The sequence below is a fragment of the Zootoca vivipara genome, chromosome 5 (assembly GCF_963506605.1).
Source record: "Zootoca vivipara chromosome 5, rZooViv1.1, whole genome shotgun sequence".
In the NCBI taxonomy this organism is placed as follows: domain Eukaryota; kingdom Metazoa; phylum Chordata; class Lepidosauria; order Squamata; family Lacertidae; genus Zootoca; species Zootoca vivipara.
Genome location: NC_083280.1, coordinates 75,946,758 through 75,965,776, shown reverse-complemented (window position 1 = coordinate 75,965,776; position 19,019 = coordinate 75,946,758).

Below are 19,019 nucleotides of genomic sequence, written 5' to 3'. Positions count from 1 at the left end.
TTTTATGTCAATCATCTTTATCTACTATGGTGTACCTGGTAGAAAATATTGGCAGAAATGGATTTGCAAAAAAAAGCAAAATCATGATTTGGGAGCAGGTTACCTAAAGCAGGGATGTGGAACCTTTTTCAGCTGAAGAGCCATACCCAGAACTGCTACACCCTCCTTGGGTCATTTTTGTGCCTGGAGCAGGCACAGACATATCTCCAACTTAGCATTGCAGTACCATAGCATCAAGCAAAGAGCTTCTTCTTGCTCTCTAAAATGCAGCAAGCAGAGGCTTATCTCCATGCAAAGCGTGGGATCACCTGCCATATATGTTTACACACTGACCCTGTAAAATGAGGGTGGGCAGTTAGGTATTGCCAGAAAAAAGGATCTGCAACACCAAAAAAAGAGGTGAGTTTGCATAAATGTTGCACATGGTAATTTGTATGTCCAGATGCAAATTTAGAAATTATTACTGAAATTTAAAGTGACATGCAATTCATTACATCATAGTGGGGAAAACACTGAGTGGCATGTTCCTGCACAGTCAGCTGATCAAGTGCTAGTCTCTGAGGGATAGACCAGTTGGTAGAACACGAGACTCATAGGACTCAGCTCCAAATAAAACATTTTAAATGTGACACTAGATGGCAATAGTGAGCTATGCCAAATTCAATGTATTTTTCAAAACTTTTTTTTATTTAAAAAAGCATTTCCACAGTGTTTTTCATATGTGTATAGGTTCCACCTTAAGCTCAGGGCCATGGTTTCAAGCTCCACATTGGGTGAATGATTGTTGCATTGTAGAAGGTTGTGCTAGATGATCCTCATGGCCCCTTCCAACTATGGTTTTATGATCCCTTAACTGATAATAGACAATATCAAGGTTGTCACTATCCCTTTTTTATGTTTCCTTGCCTTTAAAGACTTGGGCTTGGAAGCCAGCAAACAGAAGACACCTTCAAATGGAGGACAGCAATTCAAAATAGAGGACCATCCTCTGTAAAACGGGACACATTGACACTCTGTTTAAGCTAGGTCAACTTCATTCCCATATTTGGTGGCCTAAGGCCAGCAAGTGAGTTTGCAGCTGAGGTCAAACACCTCACAGTATTAGCTAATACACTGCACTACCACAATGGAATCTCTATTTTATTCTTCTGCTGATACACACACACACACACACACACCTCATTTGCCTAGCTCTTAAAATAATTTTAAACCAGGCATCCCCAAACTGTGCCCCTCCAGATGTTCCCTAGCTAACAGGACCAGTGGTCGGGGAAGATGGGAATTGTAGTCCAAAACATCTGGAGGGCCGAAGTTTGGGGATGCCTGTTTTAAACCATCTACTTCAGAGAAGAAACAAAAAGGCATTACTGAAGCTGTTTTGTTTGGGTACAGTTCAGTTTGTGGGCCTTAATCACCTAGTTTCCACCTAGTAAAACCACCACCACCACAACAACAATATTAATAATATATAAAATTACAGAGTCAGCTAGCTAGGGGGCAAGGACCAATTTGCCCAAGGGCCTTACTGGTCCCAATTGGGGACTAATCATTTCATTTCTGCTCCTTCATGCATACAAAAAAGCTCAAGATTGAGCATCTGTTAAACAGCACCAAAGTACTGAGAAGGCAGAGAAAAAATAAATAACTCACAGTGCAACTCAAGCTTCATCTGCAGATCAGAGGATTTCAAAGCAAAGGAAATCAATATCCCACAGCACGGCCCAGGTCCTCAGAGGACGTCTTGTTATTGTTATTATGATTGGAGAGCATGAGTTTACATCCAAGGCATTCAGCAGAGTTTTGAAGAAATACACTATGTCTGTACCTGCCAGGCTTTGGCCTTCAGCCAGATTTTCTGTACCTGAAGCAAAATTGGTTGGTTAGAAGATCTCATTGCAACTGTATTGGAATTCTTGGGATTCCAGTTTGGTTGCTACAATGGGCAAAAAGTGGAATGTAAGGGAAACATGGTGTTTTGTGGTGTGTGTACACACACTTCTTCAAGTGGGAGGGACCTCACTCACTCCCACTTGAAGTATAAAAAGTAAAAAACAGATGTCCAGTTATAATGGCTCCAGGGCTCTGCATTTTCAAAAGTATGAAAGCAACTACTTTGGTTGTTGCTGGTGCTATTATTTTTACCTGCTTCCCAGCCAGTCCTTATCACAATATTAAAGACAATGGTGGCATGCAGGCTCCATTTCTCCGGAAGGCTTGGATTGCAGCCACCAGAATCTATCATTGCTCAGCAGAAAAGCAGTTGCCTGTCAAGACCCCAAAGCCACCCCCTCGTTGATGAATAAGACACAAAGACATGGATATTAGGTTAATGGCCACAACTTTATTGGTTACAGAATGTGAGTGGTATTGGCTTAGGTATTGGAATTGACCCGACTATATCTGACTCCTGCCCGTCATGCAGGGAGTCCTGTAAGGGTCAACCACCAGTAGAGGGAGCCCCGTCAATGCGAGCCAACTCAAGCTCCCCCTGGATTCCCGACGGGGACGTGGCATGGCCCTAGCCCTGCCCTAGGCTTCAGACAGGATCCACACACCCGGATTCCTTTAATTGAATACCCTTAAGCTTGGAAGGACAGGTGATTCAGTGGAAGAACAGCTGCTGCTTACTGGAAGGGAAAGAGGCGAGGCAGCAGGGCAGCAAATGCACCAGTGGAGCTAATCCAGCACCCCCACAGGTGTGTTTGCACTGCGTAAATGTCTCTGGCACCTTGCATGACTTGGCCTCTTGCACTCGCCCCACCTCCTCCCACACAGCGGGCTGAAGGATTTCATCATCATCATCATCATCATCATCATCATTTTATTTGTATGCTGCCTTTCCATAGTTGAAACTATGCTTAAGGCGGCTTACAACATGGCAAGATTTACATAATTACCAACATAACAAAAGTCATAAACAATAAATAAAGCACTTCAAAAGGTATACAACCCAATGGAAAACAATCTCCACATAAATCATAAAATCTACAACTAAAAAAATACAACATTAATATCAAGAACAATTTCAGCAGTGTTTAGTTTTGTTTTCGTGGAATCCTGGCTTGCTGCGTAGGAACCATAATTGTGGTTTATTTCAAACTCTGCCCTACTTAACAAGTCAGCATCATAACCCACAATTTGAAGCTGGTTTATTTCGAAGTTGATGACAGCTTGTTATCCACTTTGCTCTGTGAAAGAGTTACCAAATACTACCCAAGTCCTCTACCTACGTAGCTATTTGGGCTCGTTTCGACTTTTTGTCCTGGACTGACTGGATGCAGAGGAACAGTGCTATTTATTTATTTTTTAGAAAAAGGGGTGCCGGAACTCACCATGAACATCTCCCTTGTTCTCTTATAATGGCAATGGTGCCCACCTGAGAGGCGCCAGAACTCAATTCTGGTGAATTCCCACTGAAAAAGCCCTGGGCAAGAGGCATTGGCTGAGGAACCTCCAGGGGACCCCCAGAGGAAGAATGCTCAGACCCAGGGGAGTGGTGGGTTGGTGGTGGTGATGAGTGGTCAGAGGGAGAAGAAGTAGAAGACTGGGAGGAAGAGGTGTTAGAAGCTGAAGAGGCAACAGGGTTTAATGAGCAGGAAGAGGCTGTGGCAGAGTGTTTCAGACTCAGAAACAGGGGAGGTCGAAGGCCTCCCCCAGGTCTCACAGAACACACAGAAAAAATGAAGAAGGCAGAACAATGAAAGGCAAGACAATGGAGCCTTAGGCTGCTGGGGAAGGAACTGGGGGGGGGGTGGTCCTTAGAGAGTTGTGGGAAGGCAGGGACCTTCGGTCATCACAACTGCCACACTGGGGCAAGACCTGCTGGGAAGAGTTGCTGGGATCACAGTTTTGGTTTCTTTGAATAATGAGCTAACTTCACTGACATCAGTGGGGTTTTTTTTTTATTTTTTATTGCTGACCTACTCCTGACTCCAGTTCCTGACACTTTTGCACGTGGTGTCAAACCATGGCTTAATGTTCCATGTGAATGTGGTCAGTGCCTGATACAAGCCCATGCTTGTAGCCTGGAAACGTACAAACTGTTTAGGAGTGCTGCAAATCTCTGCACTTACTTCCTGCATGTTGGTCACTTCTGATGTATTGCATGTCTATCTCTGTCCCTCACAGATCAAATTTAGCACCAAAGGATATTCAGATTATGTCCTCAGTTAAATTATTCTACACACACACACACACACACACACACACACACACACACACACACACACTTACATACACACAGGGCCGGATTTAGGTTTGATGAGGCCCTAAGCTACTGAAGGTAATGGGGCCCTTTATATGTCCAGCTGTCCTTTGTCAACAACAATTGCCACTTTTTTGTGTGTTGAATATATGGTCATTTATGGACCTAATAGGTATCTAAAGCCATTTGCACATAACAAATAGGAGCCTACACAACACAAAACACTGTTGCTGTATGTAGGTTTTATTTTATTTTTTATCTTATATTTTGGAAATGTACATCCAGTTTTTTCCCATTAAATTTTTTTGGGGCCCCCAAGGGACTGGGGCCCTATGCTATAGCTTGTTTAGCTTATACGTAAATCCAGTACTACAACAACAACAACAACAACAACAACAACAACAACAACAACACACACACACACACAGAGAGAGAGAGAGAGAGAGAGAGAGAGAGAGAGAGAGAGAGAGAGAGAGAGAGAGATACTGTTGCTTTAAAATCTCTGAAAGTGGAGAAGGGAACATGTGACAATGTATTTTACCATAAAAGAGAATTACTGCAAGAATAATGAGAGAATTTCCAGAAAGTGAAGACATTTGGAGACAGCTCCAGTGATAAGTGGATAATGACAGAGTGTCACTTCAGTACAGGGGATGTTTTATGCGTTTTGAAGCCCTAGAACAGCTTAAAGTGCTGAAGTTTGTCTTGCAACTCAGAGTGCGTGTGTTTTTCTTTGGGGCTGTGCACATGTTTCAAACAGGAATTGGGGCAGCTTCACTTGCTGTGTGTGACACCTATGTGTGGGTCTCTGCATGTGTGTATTAGCAATGAGCAGAGATTTTATGATGAGGAGACCAGAAGGCAAAGGTATGACCAGCCAAAGTGCTCTCTCCCTCTGATTGTTTCCTGCCCTGCTCAAATTATGTGCTTTTAGGGGAGAAGAAAAATGGTCAGCACGTCCTGTTGATCTATTGACCTCATCACCTGTTCATTTGTTTGAACATACCTATAAAGCTTAAGCCTCCGGCTGCATGTTTCTTTGCCCCCTAGCAGAACTGAAAATGCGTACATGTATACACACGCTGCTCATAAATGGCAAATCATACGTGCATTTTGTGCTTTAGAATAGGCTCAATTAAAATTAATCTGATAAATGCTGGTGGAACTCATATCCTTATTTGTGTGTTTGTTTTCAGGACTTTGGACAGCTCCTTGTTGCTTCTTTGTGCCCAGAAACTAATTGGTAGCCCGTGCAACTGGACTAGGATTGTGTAGTATGTTCAAACCATCTTGCCCCGGTGAGTAATGTGGCTGCTGAATTTTGCACTAGCAGAAGTTTCCAAACTCCATTTCCTATACTGCATTGCAGTAATCCAGGGGTAAAGGGGCCCCTGACCATCAGGTCCAGTCGTGTCCGACTCTGGGGTTGCGGCACTAATCTCGCTCTATAGGCCGAGGGAGACGGCGCTTATCCGCAGACAGCTTCCGGGTCATGTGGTCAAGTATGACAAAGCTGTTTCTGGCGAACCAGAGCAGCGCACGGAAACGCCGTTTACCTTCCCGCCGGAGCGGTCCCTATTTATCTACTTGCACTTTGATGTGCTTTCAAACTGCTAGGTGGGCAGGAGCTGGGACCGAGCAACGGGAGCTCACCCCGTTGCAGGGATTCGAACCGCCAACCTTCTGATCAGCAAGCCCTAGACTCTGTGGTTTAACCCACAGCACCACCTGGGTCCCAGGCTAGTAGTCTTATCTAATTCTCTTTAAACCCGCCCAACACCATATTCAGCCACAGCCTGCTCTGTTCCTTTGTAGCTGACACTGCCAAGGAGAGACGTCTAGCACAAAGGAAGGTTGAGTTGTGCTGAGCGGAAAAATCCTCTCCACTCCCCCAGCCACAAAGCTTGGTCCCTCTCCAAGGCAACTTTGTGCTGCCTGTGTGTTCATGTCCGGAATCCTGTCAATTGTCCATGCACGTGCCTAGCCCTCAAGGTTGTGTATGCTCAATTATGTGGAAGCTTCTGTGTATGTATTCTCACTGCTATGATTCTGCATTAATGGCTCCTTTGACGAAATGAATGACAGAAACGATCATCTTTTTATAAAGGAAACATTCCAAATCTATAAGGTAATGGCATAATGTGATGGATAGTCAACCTTACAAGTCAACTTCAAGGGAAGAGTTAGCTTTACATCGGAACAGAAATTCCACAGTCTGCCAGGGAGGCTGTGCTAAGGCCGCAGCTTGATTCTTATGTCTTTCAGCGGCTATGACGTTATCTTGCATGACATTACACCACTGTGCACACAATACAATATGACATAATGTTGCAAATAATAAGAGAATGTTGGGTGAAAAAGCCGGAGCAAGAATGACAAAGCCAACTGATCTAAGAATAGCTGCCCCACAAACCAACAAATAAAATCTTTACAAGTCCAAAACAAATGGAGTGGAGAGGAAAGAGTTGTTGTTGTTTTTCTCCATAGGTGCATTTGGGGCCATTCAGTTCAGTTGACATTCATGTCATTACTACAGTGTAACAAAACAGAGAGGAACTAATGTTGGTTTGTGTGGGGAGAGCTTCAATTTGGACATAAATACAACCTCTGTGCATAACATTCAGATTTTATATATATATATATATATATATATATATATATATATATATATATATATACACACACACACACACACACACATTACATACATATACACACTTTTCAAGTTTATACATCTCACTAGTTTTATGCATTTCACTAATTTTGCACTCATTTTGACATTTCAAAACTTGACTTCGATTCCCCTCTTTCTGTGGTTCCTTAAATTTTATTTTAATGTCTTCTGCATATCCAAATTAACTTCATTTACTCATTTATTCATCTTCTTTAAATACATACTCTTACAAAACTGCAGGTTACAATAATGTTACAATAATCCTGCCGATGTTTTTATCTGTTTATAATTTATCTGTAAATATTCAATAAACCACTTCCATTCTTTTATTTTTTTAAAAAATGTTATCTTGATTTCTTATTCTTCTGGTAAACTTCACCATTTCTGTGTATTGCATAAGTTTTTGTATCCATTCTTCCTTTTCCAGGACTTCTGCTTCTTTCCATTTTGGGCAAGTAACATCCTTGCCCCTGCAGTAGCATACATGAATAAATTTCTGTACATTTTAGATAGTTCTGTTCCTGGTCATCTTTTTCCTTTTAAGGATGTAAGAAAAGCCCTGTTAGGTCAGACCAAAGGCCTGTCTAGTCCAACACTCTGTTCCCACAGTGGCTGACCAGTGGCTGACTCAAGCAGAACCTGAGTAAAGCAGCACTCTCTCCACTCAAGTTCCCCAGGTACTGGCCTTCAGAGGCATATTGCTGTCTCTACTTTTCATTTTTCCTCATAACTTCTGGGGGGTCTCCATCTGGCTCATCGGTCCCAGTTCTGCCTCAGCATCCAAGCAACCTGGGTCCTTTGAACAAAAGCAGTTCCCTGTTCCATTCTTGTAGTTCCTTTAAGCCATGGGAGATGCCTCCAAGTCATCCCATTTCAGGTGCGAATGTGCAAGCTGGAGGAGGAGGATAGCAACAATGGCCAAATCTCCAAATATGTCTTCGGTGCCTCGGGCAGCATCCAGGCTTCTTGAAAGGACAATGCCTTGAACATTCTTTTTGTAAAAGGTTAGCATCACTGGCGGTGGGGGTGGGGGTGGGGAGAGAGCAGGAGAATGAGGTGTGTGCTTGTCTGTGTGTGAGATGGGGGAATAGGTGTATAGAGAGAGAATGAATGGATTAATGAAGGGGATAGAAAATGGGGTGGCAGAGAGAGAGAAGGAGTAGCAGAATAGGAAGTGAAGTCTGTGGGTGGATGGATGGATGGATATAAATGTGGTGTGGTGGGTGGGTTGTTGAATGGGATATGTAGGTGGCTCAGAATCCAGCTTTACTGTTGCCCATTTCAGGGGTGTGATCCCTGAAAGGTTACTCATGATGGAGTGTGGTCTTCAAGCAGAAAAAATATCACCAATCATACCTTACAAATCTCCTATATAGCCTATTGTGGTTGTGTGTGTGCATGTGGAATGGGTGAAGGATTGAGGGCCTAGGCCATCCTCTTCCTCCAGAATGACCCTCCGGTGGACCTGCCCTAAGGCTCCATTCAAGTCTGGTCCCAATCTGGCTGGGTCCCTGCTTGGCTGCTCAGGAGTTACACAGTCACAAGAAGCCAACACTTCCAGTCCCAGCGCAAGTCTACTATCAATAATGTTTGTTCAGTCAGGTGGTCTTTGGTAAGAAAAGTTTGGGGCAGGGGGAAAAACCAACAGAGAACCTACAATGTGGCCTGTGTGAGACAATTATCCCTTAAATTTCATTTTATAGAAGCTGACAAGATGTCTTCTGGAATGAACTGTGCTTTGTCCATCAGTTAAGCAGGATTACATTTTAAAATATTCATGTGCTTTTTACTGTACTTTTCTTTTTCTTGTAGCATCTGCAGGTGTCGGGCAATTAAAGTCTGGTCTAGCCTTAGGTTTTTCTTACTCAAGGTATCCCAGTCCACTTTGTTCATGGCAATAGTGATCTGTGCCAGCAGTAAGAGCAGTCATAATGTCCTCAACTGCAGGCCTTGACTGGGTGAGTTGATGCAAAAAATGCTTCACTCATATAGACATTCTGTTCCATCTTGAGACCATACCACAGGGGTAGCAGGTATCATTGGACCAGAAGGCAGCATAGTCTAGTGCTTGGTCTAGTCACTCCCACCCATAGTCACTCCCACCCATAGTCACTCCCACCCATAGACAGTCTCTTGATGGACCATCCCACCCACTCCACCTTGTTTCTATCCTATTATGTGCTGTTTCTCCATTCTTGCTGTTATGTCCGGTAGGTTGTGTTAAAGGCTGTCTACTGCCTCCTCTGTTATGATGTGTTTTCTAGATGCTATCTAAACCAAGCTGTTTATACTCTGCACAGTTGAAGCAGTTTAAACTTGTACAAACATATCTCTTAACCAAGGAGCCCAGGAAATAAGAATTCTGCTGCCATGAGAAGAATCTAAAGACCACTAATAAACAGATTATATTTTTCCCCTATTTCCCCCCATTTTAGAACCAGAGATGGTACTACATTAAAATGTATCTGTATCTCATTCAAATCTATTCATACATGCTATGCCATATGGTGTAATCCTGTACTCACTTTTCCAAATCCACAGACCCTCCAGGTGTCCCAATTCTCCTGAGACCATCCCAGAATTACAAAAGCCACCCTGGCTTCCGATTTGATCCCAGAATGTCCCTATTCCCCCCCCCCCCACCAGTGCTGCTGTCACCAGGTTCAAGGAGGAGAACATGCCAACACTTGTCCTGGGCATCCCATGGTCTCTCCATGGCCTCTCCATGACCACTGCTGCTAATCTCCTCCCTTGGGCAGCTTGTAGCAGCTTGTAGGTGCAGGATGTGATCCACGGATAGCAGTCAAGTACAACATTCTTTGTAATGCTAGAGTGGACATGTAAGGGAATGTTTGGTTCAGCCAGTCAAAACTTCCTGTTCCTCCTGGCCTGGAGCATCCTTCCTCTTGCATGTGACCAGAGGTGGGCATGACCTTACCTGTCCAGGTAACAAAAGGACAAGTCATGCAGCACTCCCCTCCCCTTCTTCTCTTTCTCCTTTTGTCTGCTTCCAGCTAGGACTGTTCTGTTGGCTTACAGCCAACAGCAGCACAGGTATTGTCCCCCATACAGGGTAAATCCACATGTTGCTATTTGTAACTTTAAGTCTTTAAGCCTGCCTTCAGGATTCATACTGTGTACTTCCTGCACATGAGTAAACTTACTTTTTGTTGACTAAGAAGAGGATTGTGATGTCTTTATTCTTTTAAGAGGGATTCAAGGGAATTTACCAGGAATGTACAATTCAATCTGAGGCAGATTGAATGGCATAACAGTAAGAGGTTCTAATGAGCTTCCAACCAGCTTTCTGTTGTGCGTGAGAAGGGGAATGTAACTCTGCTACATAAGGAACTTGCTAGTGCAAGTTAGGAAGGATATTAATAAACAGTATATATCCTCTCCTGCCACCTTGAACATTCCCACAGTAGTAGTGGGTGATGATGAGGAGAGGCTGCCCTGTGTGGTGTGATGTGCTGGCTCTGAGGGGCAGACAGAGGGCAGGGCTGCCCTGGGTAGGAAGAAAAGAGGAGTGAATCAGAGCACAATGAGTCTTGATATATTTGTGTATCTGTGATCTAATTTTCCCACTTTCTACAATTTATTTATTGGTGTTTGTTTTTCTTTTTGTAAATATACCAAAGAATAAAATATAATTGGGATTAAGGGGTTTTCTCAGTGGGTGTACCCTGGGCTTTTTTTTTTAAACTGATTGAGAAGAGAGCCCTTTGATAACACCCACTATTTCATAATGTACAGTGGTACCTCAGGTTACAAACACTTTGGGTTACAAACACTTTGGGTTACAGACTCCGCTAACCCAGAAGTAGTACCTTGGGTTAAGAACTTTACTCAGGATGAGAACAGAAATCACGCAGCAGCTGTGCAGCGGCAGCAGGAGGCCCCATGAGCTAAAGTGGTGCTTCAGGTTAAGAACAGTTTCAGGTTAAGAACGGACCTCCAGAACAAATTAAGTTCATAACCGTAGGTACCACTGTAATGGAAAAATATTCCATAGAACTCTCTTGGGTAGATCTGGAGAAGTTCTCTCAAAATGAACCTCATCCTACAATGTATGGAATGTCAAAACTTTCACTTATTTTTAAAAATCAGTGCTTTTTTAATATCTGGGGCTCAGTTCCTTCTTTAGTGCTGTTTCTTAAAAGCCTCTTGATACACTTCAAAATGTTTTTACAGCTCCTGACAAAGTTGACAGTGACATGAAAGCAAAGTGGGGAATCAGCTGCCTCGGGCTATCTCATACAATGTGCACATGATCCTGCAGGTGCATATTCTTCCTTATGATATGTCCCAGATGGGGTCCATTGTGGGATAATGTCCCAGCAACAGCACTGCATCAACTAATTCTATATAAATTAAAGAGAACAGGGGGTAGGGACAAAATTTCAGACACCCGATCATAGTTTATGGGTGAAAGAACCTCAAATGGGGTTCCACCAAACCAAATTAGTGCTGGCCAGACAGGTGCTAGATAAACCTCTATTTGCAGCCTCAAGCAGACATTAAAGGAGAAAGTTAATCAAGTCCATGGTAGATCATTATAGATGGGTAGTGGAATGCCCTTGATTGGTTGACCCTAGGGCTTGCCGATCGAAAGGTTGGCAGTTCGAATCCCTGCGACGGGGTGAGATCCCGTTGCTCGGTCCCAGCTCCTGCCAACCTAGCAGTTCGAAAGCATGTCAAAGTGCAAGTAGATAAATAGGGAAGGTAAACGGCGTTTCTGTGTGCTGCTTTGGTTTCGCCAGAAGCAGCTTAGTCATGCTGGCCACATGACCCGGAAAAACTGTCTGCGGACAAACGTCGGCTCCCCCGGCCAGTAAAGCGAGATGAGTGCCACAACCCCAGAGTTGTTCACGACTGGACTTAACCATCAGTGGTCCTTTACCTTTACCTTTTTAGGGCTGCTATATGTCTGGATTTTCCCAGACATTATCGGGATTTCGAAGGTGTTGTTGTTTGCTTTGCTTTATTTATTTTTTTGCTTTCGTTTTGTCTTGGATTTTATGCAAGTCAATTGAAACTTTGGGGTCTTCCTAAACAACTCAACAACTTTTGGGGTGTCCTGGTTTCTACTCTCTGAAATATGGCAACCCTAGTTTGTTCACAAGTTGTGCAAATATGGTTTCTAGGAGTCAAGCAATTTTCACATTTCATTTTGTACGAAGTGACCTTTAGCCGTCACTGTCTAGGGCAAATTGTTATGAGGCTTTTGTCTAGACCTGTTAAAATGCAGTTGTCCATAATGCAGATGGATAATATGTCTCCTCTAATAAGTAGTACTGCATCAAATTAAGATACATAATTGATTTGCTTCCTTTCAGGCCAAATAAGTAGGATGCATGGCCAATCTGGATTCTGAGCTGAAAGCACAGCAGCCCATCACATCCTAGGGTTCTGCACACATGCTAAGTATTGCATGTGTGTTAAGAGGACACTCTCTTGGTCAATCATGCAAATGTGACAGAAGATGAGAAAGTGGGGGAAGACACCGTAATAGGTTGAGCACTATGGTGGATCTGGTGTCCATTGAGACCAGTAGGGTGTGAGTCAAGAAGCCAAAAGAGAGGCACAGTCAGAGTGGATGACAGAGACAACTAATTCAAGTTTTGTCACCGTTCCTTCCTTGCTAAATTCTGCAAGGGCAAGAGTGAAATCCAAATTGGCTCCCAGAACATTTCTGAGCACAATTCAAAGTGTTGGTGATGACCTTTAAAGCCCTAAACAGCCTCAGCCTAGTATACCTAAAGGAGCATCTCCACCCCCATTGTTCAGCCCGGGCACTGAGGTCCAGCTCCAAAGGCCTTCTGGCTGTTCCCTCACTGCAAGAAGAGAGGTTGCAGGGAACCAGAGGGCCTTCTCGGAAGTGGTGCCTGCCCTGTGGAATGCCCTCCCATCAGATGCCAAGGAAATAAACAACTATCTTACTTTTAGAAGACATGTAAAGGCAGCCCTGTTTGGGGAAGTTTAAAATGTTTGATGTTTTACTGTGCTTGATGCTTTAATTTGTTGAAAGCTACCCAGAGTGGCTAGGGCAACCCAGTCAGATGGGCAGCATATAAATATATGATGATGATGATGATGATGATGATGATGATGATGATGATGACAACCAGTGCCACCCTGTGAACTGGTTGTAAGAAGGCAAGCACGTGGTGACTGACTGTTGGTAGACTGGTGGGGCATTTCCCCATTCATTCTCACAGATTAGCCTCTACTCCATTTCACTGCATGTGGCAACTTCCATAGAGATTTTCAGTTCCTGACAACATTTTGCCAGCTTTCTTTCATAGGTACTTTATGTAAACATCGTGTTGCACTCCATTGACTTGAATTGCTGTTTGGATTCCTCGCACACATGCACAGCCATGGCAGCTTAGGGGGGAAATAACTCCCCTCAAGTCACATCTTTTAGGGGAAATGCTTTGTTGATGGCAAAGTCCCATTTTGTCTTATTATTGATAGAGATTTATCTTCGAAATGCAACAATCCCACAAGTGCTAATGGTGATAAAACAAGACTAATTCAAAAGCTGCTATTATTATAGTGCAATTTATTTGGATTATTGAAATCTCTGCTGTAATAATAGGCCAATTATTTAATTTTTAAAGCAAACATTCTAGTTTAATTTGCTGAGCGCTAAGGTCCGTATATTTCCCCAAATGCATTACCACGTCTCTCATTAAATGACATTGGTAGTGATACCATTTCACTTTGCTGAAGAATTATTACAAGAAAGACAATGTTTTAACATGTAACTTTCATTAAGAGCAGTAATCTTGGGAGAACAGGTTGAAGAGATGAGATGGGAAAATATCACACGTTAATGGCACCAGGAGGCTGTAAGTTTCGACGCTGCAAACTTTGCTCATCATAAAGTATCTGACTTAGATAGGATGCACGAGGAAAACATGCTTGCTTGTCTTTGTGGTCTGGTTACTGGAGAAAAAAATAGTCATGCCTTCGGTGGAGGACTGCAAGCTGAAATCTGAAATATGTCATGTAGAGGTGGTGAAGAGTAGAACAGCAGGGGAGGTTGTAGGTCAGGGAATAGTCTATTATCAGAAATGTGTTGGGGAAACCTGTGCAATCCCTGTCTGACATTTCCTAATGTCACAAAACAATGACTCGCCTTCCTATACACTGTGACATTCAATAGGATGTCATATGTTTTCTTTCCTCCTGTTTTAGACACACACAAAAAGTAGACAAAAACCGAACAGAAGAAAAAGGGGATGCAGCGGCATACTTGGGTACTATGGTGGCCTGTACAGGGCCAAAATTGGTGCCCCTCCAGTCCTCGCACTGCCTTCCCAAAGGTGAGTAAGGAGGTTCCTGACTTTGGGAAGGAGGTGTGAGGCTGTGGCAGGGTTCTAGAGCCCTCCTGCCTCCTTCCCAAAGCTGGGAAAGTGTTAAATAAGCCTTGGGAAGAGGGAGGGAGGACTCAAGGACCCTGTCATTGTCTCACACCTTCTTCATAAAGCCCGGCACCTCACTTACCAGCAGGGCCGGCCCTAAGGCAAGGCTGGGTGGTGCAATGCGCCAGGGCGCCAGGGGTTGCCGCACTGCTGCGCCCGCCAGACAGCTGTGCTGGGAAAAGGGGGGGCGCCAGAGGGATCTTCGCACCACGGCGCAAAAAGAAGAAAATTCCTATTGAACTCAATGTTGCTAACTTCACAGTGCATTAGGATTTCCAGGTGCATAGTGTTTTATTGCTTTGGTATGTTTCTCGAGAAATCTGACTTGGAGGTGTTTTGGATATTGCAACAGTCACATGGGAGCTATTATGTCACAGGCTAATTCTGGAGTTGCTGTAAGATTTAAAGAGCCCACCCTTACATGAATGGGGCCAGTCAAGTAGGTCTTTGCCATGCAGTCATTACCCAGCTAAAAGCAGGGACAATGGCCAGATGCTAAGAACATGTGAGTTTGGACCTGCCCAAACACTGCAGCAGCAAAGTTCCATGTACCCACAGCACAGCATCCGCTGCAAAAACATCTGCAACATGGATAGTCAACATGGCGCCCTCCAGATTTTGTGGGCCACTGCTCCCATCAGCCCAGCATGGCTAATTTTCAGGGAGGATTGGAGATGTAGTTCAAAACATTTGGAGGGCACCACAATGACTACCCCTGATATACAGGGTACCCTAAAATTCCTTACATTTATACTGGGATTTGCCATAGATACAAATGTATTATTTCAGATTTCATGCAGGGATTTTCTCACTCTCTGGTTGGCATGCCATTCATTTTCCTGGTGGCGGCTATTTTTAAATCGAACCCTCCTCCTCAATTTTTCACCTAATGGTTGTGCATCCTGTGAAGGGGAAAGAGCCACTATTATCCTGCAGGATAGAAAACACTATTGGAAAAGGGTGTGGCTGAGTAAAGAAGGACTCCCACTTTCTGAAATATTTTCACAAAGCCTAATTATTATTGTTGTTGTTTCCAGAATTCATCATGCAGACCTTTACAAAGTGCTGATGGGGACATATTCTTTTAACAATCCGCTGCTTCTTCTTTTAACAATCAAGTGGTAAACTCCCTCTTGACCCCATATAAAGACCCTGTTTTCCTCAATTGCAGCGAATTTGATGGAAGATGCCTGACCTGCTTTGCAACCTAAAACGATCCTTGTAATGGAAAAGTTTTACAAGACACCATATGTGTGTTCATCAGTTATGTATAAAAAATCTTACTTTGCTATTTGCAGTGGCAAAACCCCTCTCTCCCTCCCCCCCGCCCAACCTCCCAACACACACTTCTGAGGAAAACAGATTGCAAACTCAGACTCAATTAATTCCATCCCATCAGACATTTGCCCATTTTTGGTGCTTCATTCGAGGTCATGCTGATGCAAAATTCAGACCTGCCAACTGTCCTGCATGAGAACTGTCAGAATGATTTAAGGTTGCAGCCCTGATGAAACTACGATTTTGTCAAGAACAGGAACCAGTGTATTGAAAACGCACCCCCAGCTGATGTGCCCTTAGGGACACGGAGACTTGAAGTTTGCCACAGTTGATCCCCTTTGCTTTCTACTTTAACACTCTTATGCCCAGATCCCTTTTAGATAGCTTTGATTTTTATTTTCATTTATTTTTTAAATGCAACTAAGCAGCTTTGTTTCAATCAGTTACCTATCAAACACACAACTCTCTCTTCTCATTTTCTTTTCCAAGGGAATATTTGAAAAGAGTCTTGAATGTGTCCTTTATGTATGCATGGCATGTATGTGTACTAGTGCGTGTGAGCCACACCCATTTGTTACCACATCCAACACTAGCACAGCACCTGCTGAGGATCAAATGAACTTGTGGCTCCCTTTCCCTTGCACGAAGCAAACATGTTTCATGAGTAAACTTTGCTGATTACTCCAATGAAAGAGCCAGACTCTCACAAATCACTCAATCTTTAATAATTTTAGACAGTCGTACCTCGGGTTACAAACACCTTGGGTTACAAACACCTCAGGTTACGAACTCCGCAAACCCGGAGGTATTTTCGCCGTGTGCACGTTCTGCACATGCGCAGAAGCGGCACACGTGGTTTGCGCATGCGCAAAGCACGAAAATAATGAAAATTGCGCTTTGCGCATACACAAAATGGTGCTTCAGGTTATGACCATTTCAGGTTACGAACTGCGTCCCGGAACGGATCGTGTTCGTAACCCGAGGTACCACTGTATAGGTCTTTTAAAAAAATTTACTAGCTAAGGCAGGGTTGGCAAACTCCTGGCTGATGTAGCCTTAAATTTTTCTTCCCCTCCCCAAGAACGCACCAATTTTGGAAGGAAAAGAAAGTTTTGGGGTAAGCAGAGGTTTAGCAAGCCATTCACAATCACACTGACTTCCTGGTATACCACCTGTCAGGCGGCTAGTGTAGCAGTTCCACCATACCTGGTGAGTCACTTCTGGATATAAATGGTCCACAAGTAAACTAATTCTTTATGAATTAAGTCCTCCTCGGTTTCTTTGAGGAGGGGATATTTCCTTCCAAATACTACAAGCCATAGGTGTGTACCACTTAATCCATTGAACACTACTTTAAAGCTATGCCTGTATCAGTTCACACAATTACGTTATTGTTATTTTTTAATGATGATGATTGAATTTCTATATCGCTCATCATCCAAGGATCACACAGTGCTTTACATTTAAAAAAAAACTAAAAGAAAAAAGACATAGCATAATAACAAACAAAACAATACCTGCCACAGTTTAAAAGGCTTAGCCGTTAAGCCTTGTTTAATGATGTTCAGTCTTGTCCTGCTTTCAAACAGTAATGCTGCTAGTATTTGCATTTGTATATATATGAATATATGATTTTGCTGTTTTAATGATTTAAATAAAAGTTCTTTTTAAAAAGGACAACATCTGTTGCCCTACCCACATTTGGCCTCAGGCCTCACCCACCAGGGAGTAATGCCTATTTTCTGAGACGTTCATCCTTCTTGTCCATCAATTGCTTAATATTTCTCTTTAAAGATGACATATCATTGCTAAGAAAGGAGTGAAATATTCCCAGCCATCAATGAGATTCTCTGGGTTAATCTCCTAGGCTCCCTAAATTGCTTTACACGGATTCCATTTTAAATCTCATTTGATGGTGAATGTTTCAGAAAAAGGGGAAAGTGCTTCCTGCTTTAATCTTAAACCACAACATGTTAAATGCACATAATAAGATTTGCCCACTTATCTAGCATGAATAGCTGGCAAGAAACGTTCGGCTTGGCACCGGGAAGTTTAGAAGTGGCAAAGATATCAGAAGGGGAAAAAGAAATCCTCAGAACAAGTCATATCTTCAGTGATAGCAAGCACCAACAAATGAATTTGGGGAGGCATAACCACTGAGCCTAGGGCTTGCTGATCAGAAGGTCAGCGGTTCGAATCCCTGCGACGGGGTGAGCTCCCGTTGCTTGGTCCCAGCTCCTGCCAACCTAGCAGTTTGAAAGCACATCAAAATGCAAGTAGATAAATAGGAACCACTACAGCGGGAAGGTAAACGGCGTTTCCGTGTGCTGCTCTGGTTTGCCAGAAGCGGCTTTGTCATGCTGGCCACATGACCTGGAAGCTATACGCCGGCTCCCTCAGCCAATAATGCGGGATGAGCGCGCAACCCCAGAGTCGGTCATGACTGGACCTAATGGTCAGGGGTCCCTTTACCTTTTTAAATCCTATTAGAAATGACTCGACTCCTAAGATGATATGGCATGCATGCCTTAGGCTCCCATTGATGAGTTGTGTGATCATGCACTAAAATCAAGGCCTAATAGGTTTCATTATTCCTGGAAACTCTCAGAATTTCTGAGGAAATGTCTACAGTCATTGAATGCCAAAAGCACTAAGGCAAGTGGCTTCCAAACTGTGTTCTGGTGAATCTCGTGGTTCTCAGAAGAGCCCTACAGCGATGAGTAATAGTGGTCATGTTTCTCTGAAAGACAGCTGCCTTTAAAAATAAGAATGCTTACGAGGCTTACTGAGCAGACCAGCAACACAATAATAAAATCATAATAAAAGACCCCGGTGAGAATAGCAAAAATAAACAAAAGTGGTAACAATAAGTGTTGGAAGTGCCAACAGGCTGCCGGGACAATGTACCACATGTGGTGGCTGTGCCCAAGAATTAAAAAGTTTTGGGAGATGATTCATCAAGAGATCCAAAAATTAATTAAGATATCGTTTAGGAAAAGAGCAGAAGCATATTTATTAGGAATTCTCAATCGGGATATTCTACCCGATAAGATAGATATCTTCCTATATGCAACAACAGCAGCTAGGATGACAATAGCGAAAGCTTGGAAAGAACCTATTATACCATCGAAAGGAGAGTGGATTGACAAGCTTTGTGAATATCTGGAGCTAGCTAAATTAACGGATTGGATACGTAACAAACCTAGAAATAGAGTCAGGATTCAGTGGGAACGCCTAAATGATTATTTAAAGAACTCAGGAATGGGAAAAGATACATGGATGTGCCTAGAATAACTGTGTAGGATAATCGTATTGATAGAGGTTTGAAGTATTATTATTATTATTTTCTGTATTCATGTAAAAGTGGTTACTATCGAGAGGACAACCGTATAAAAGTGAAGAAAGGTTTAATTATGTGTTCAGTGCAGTG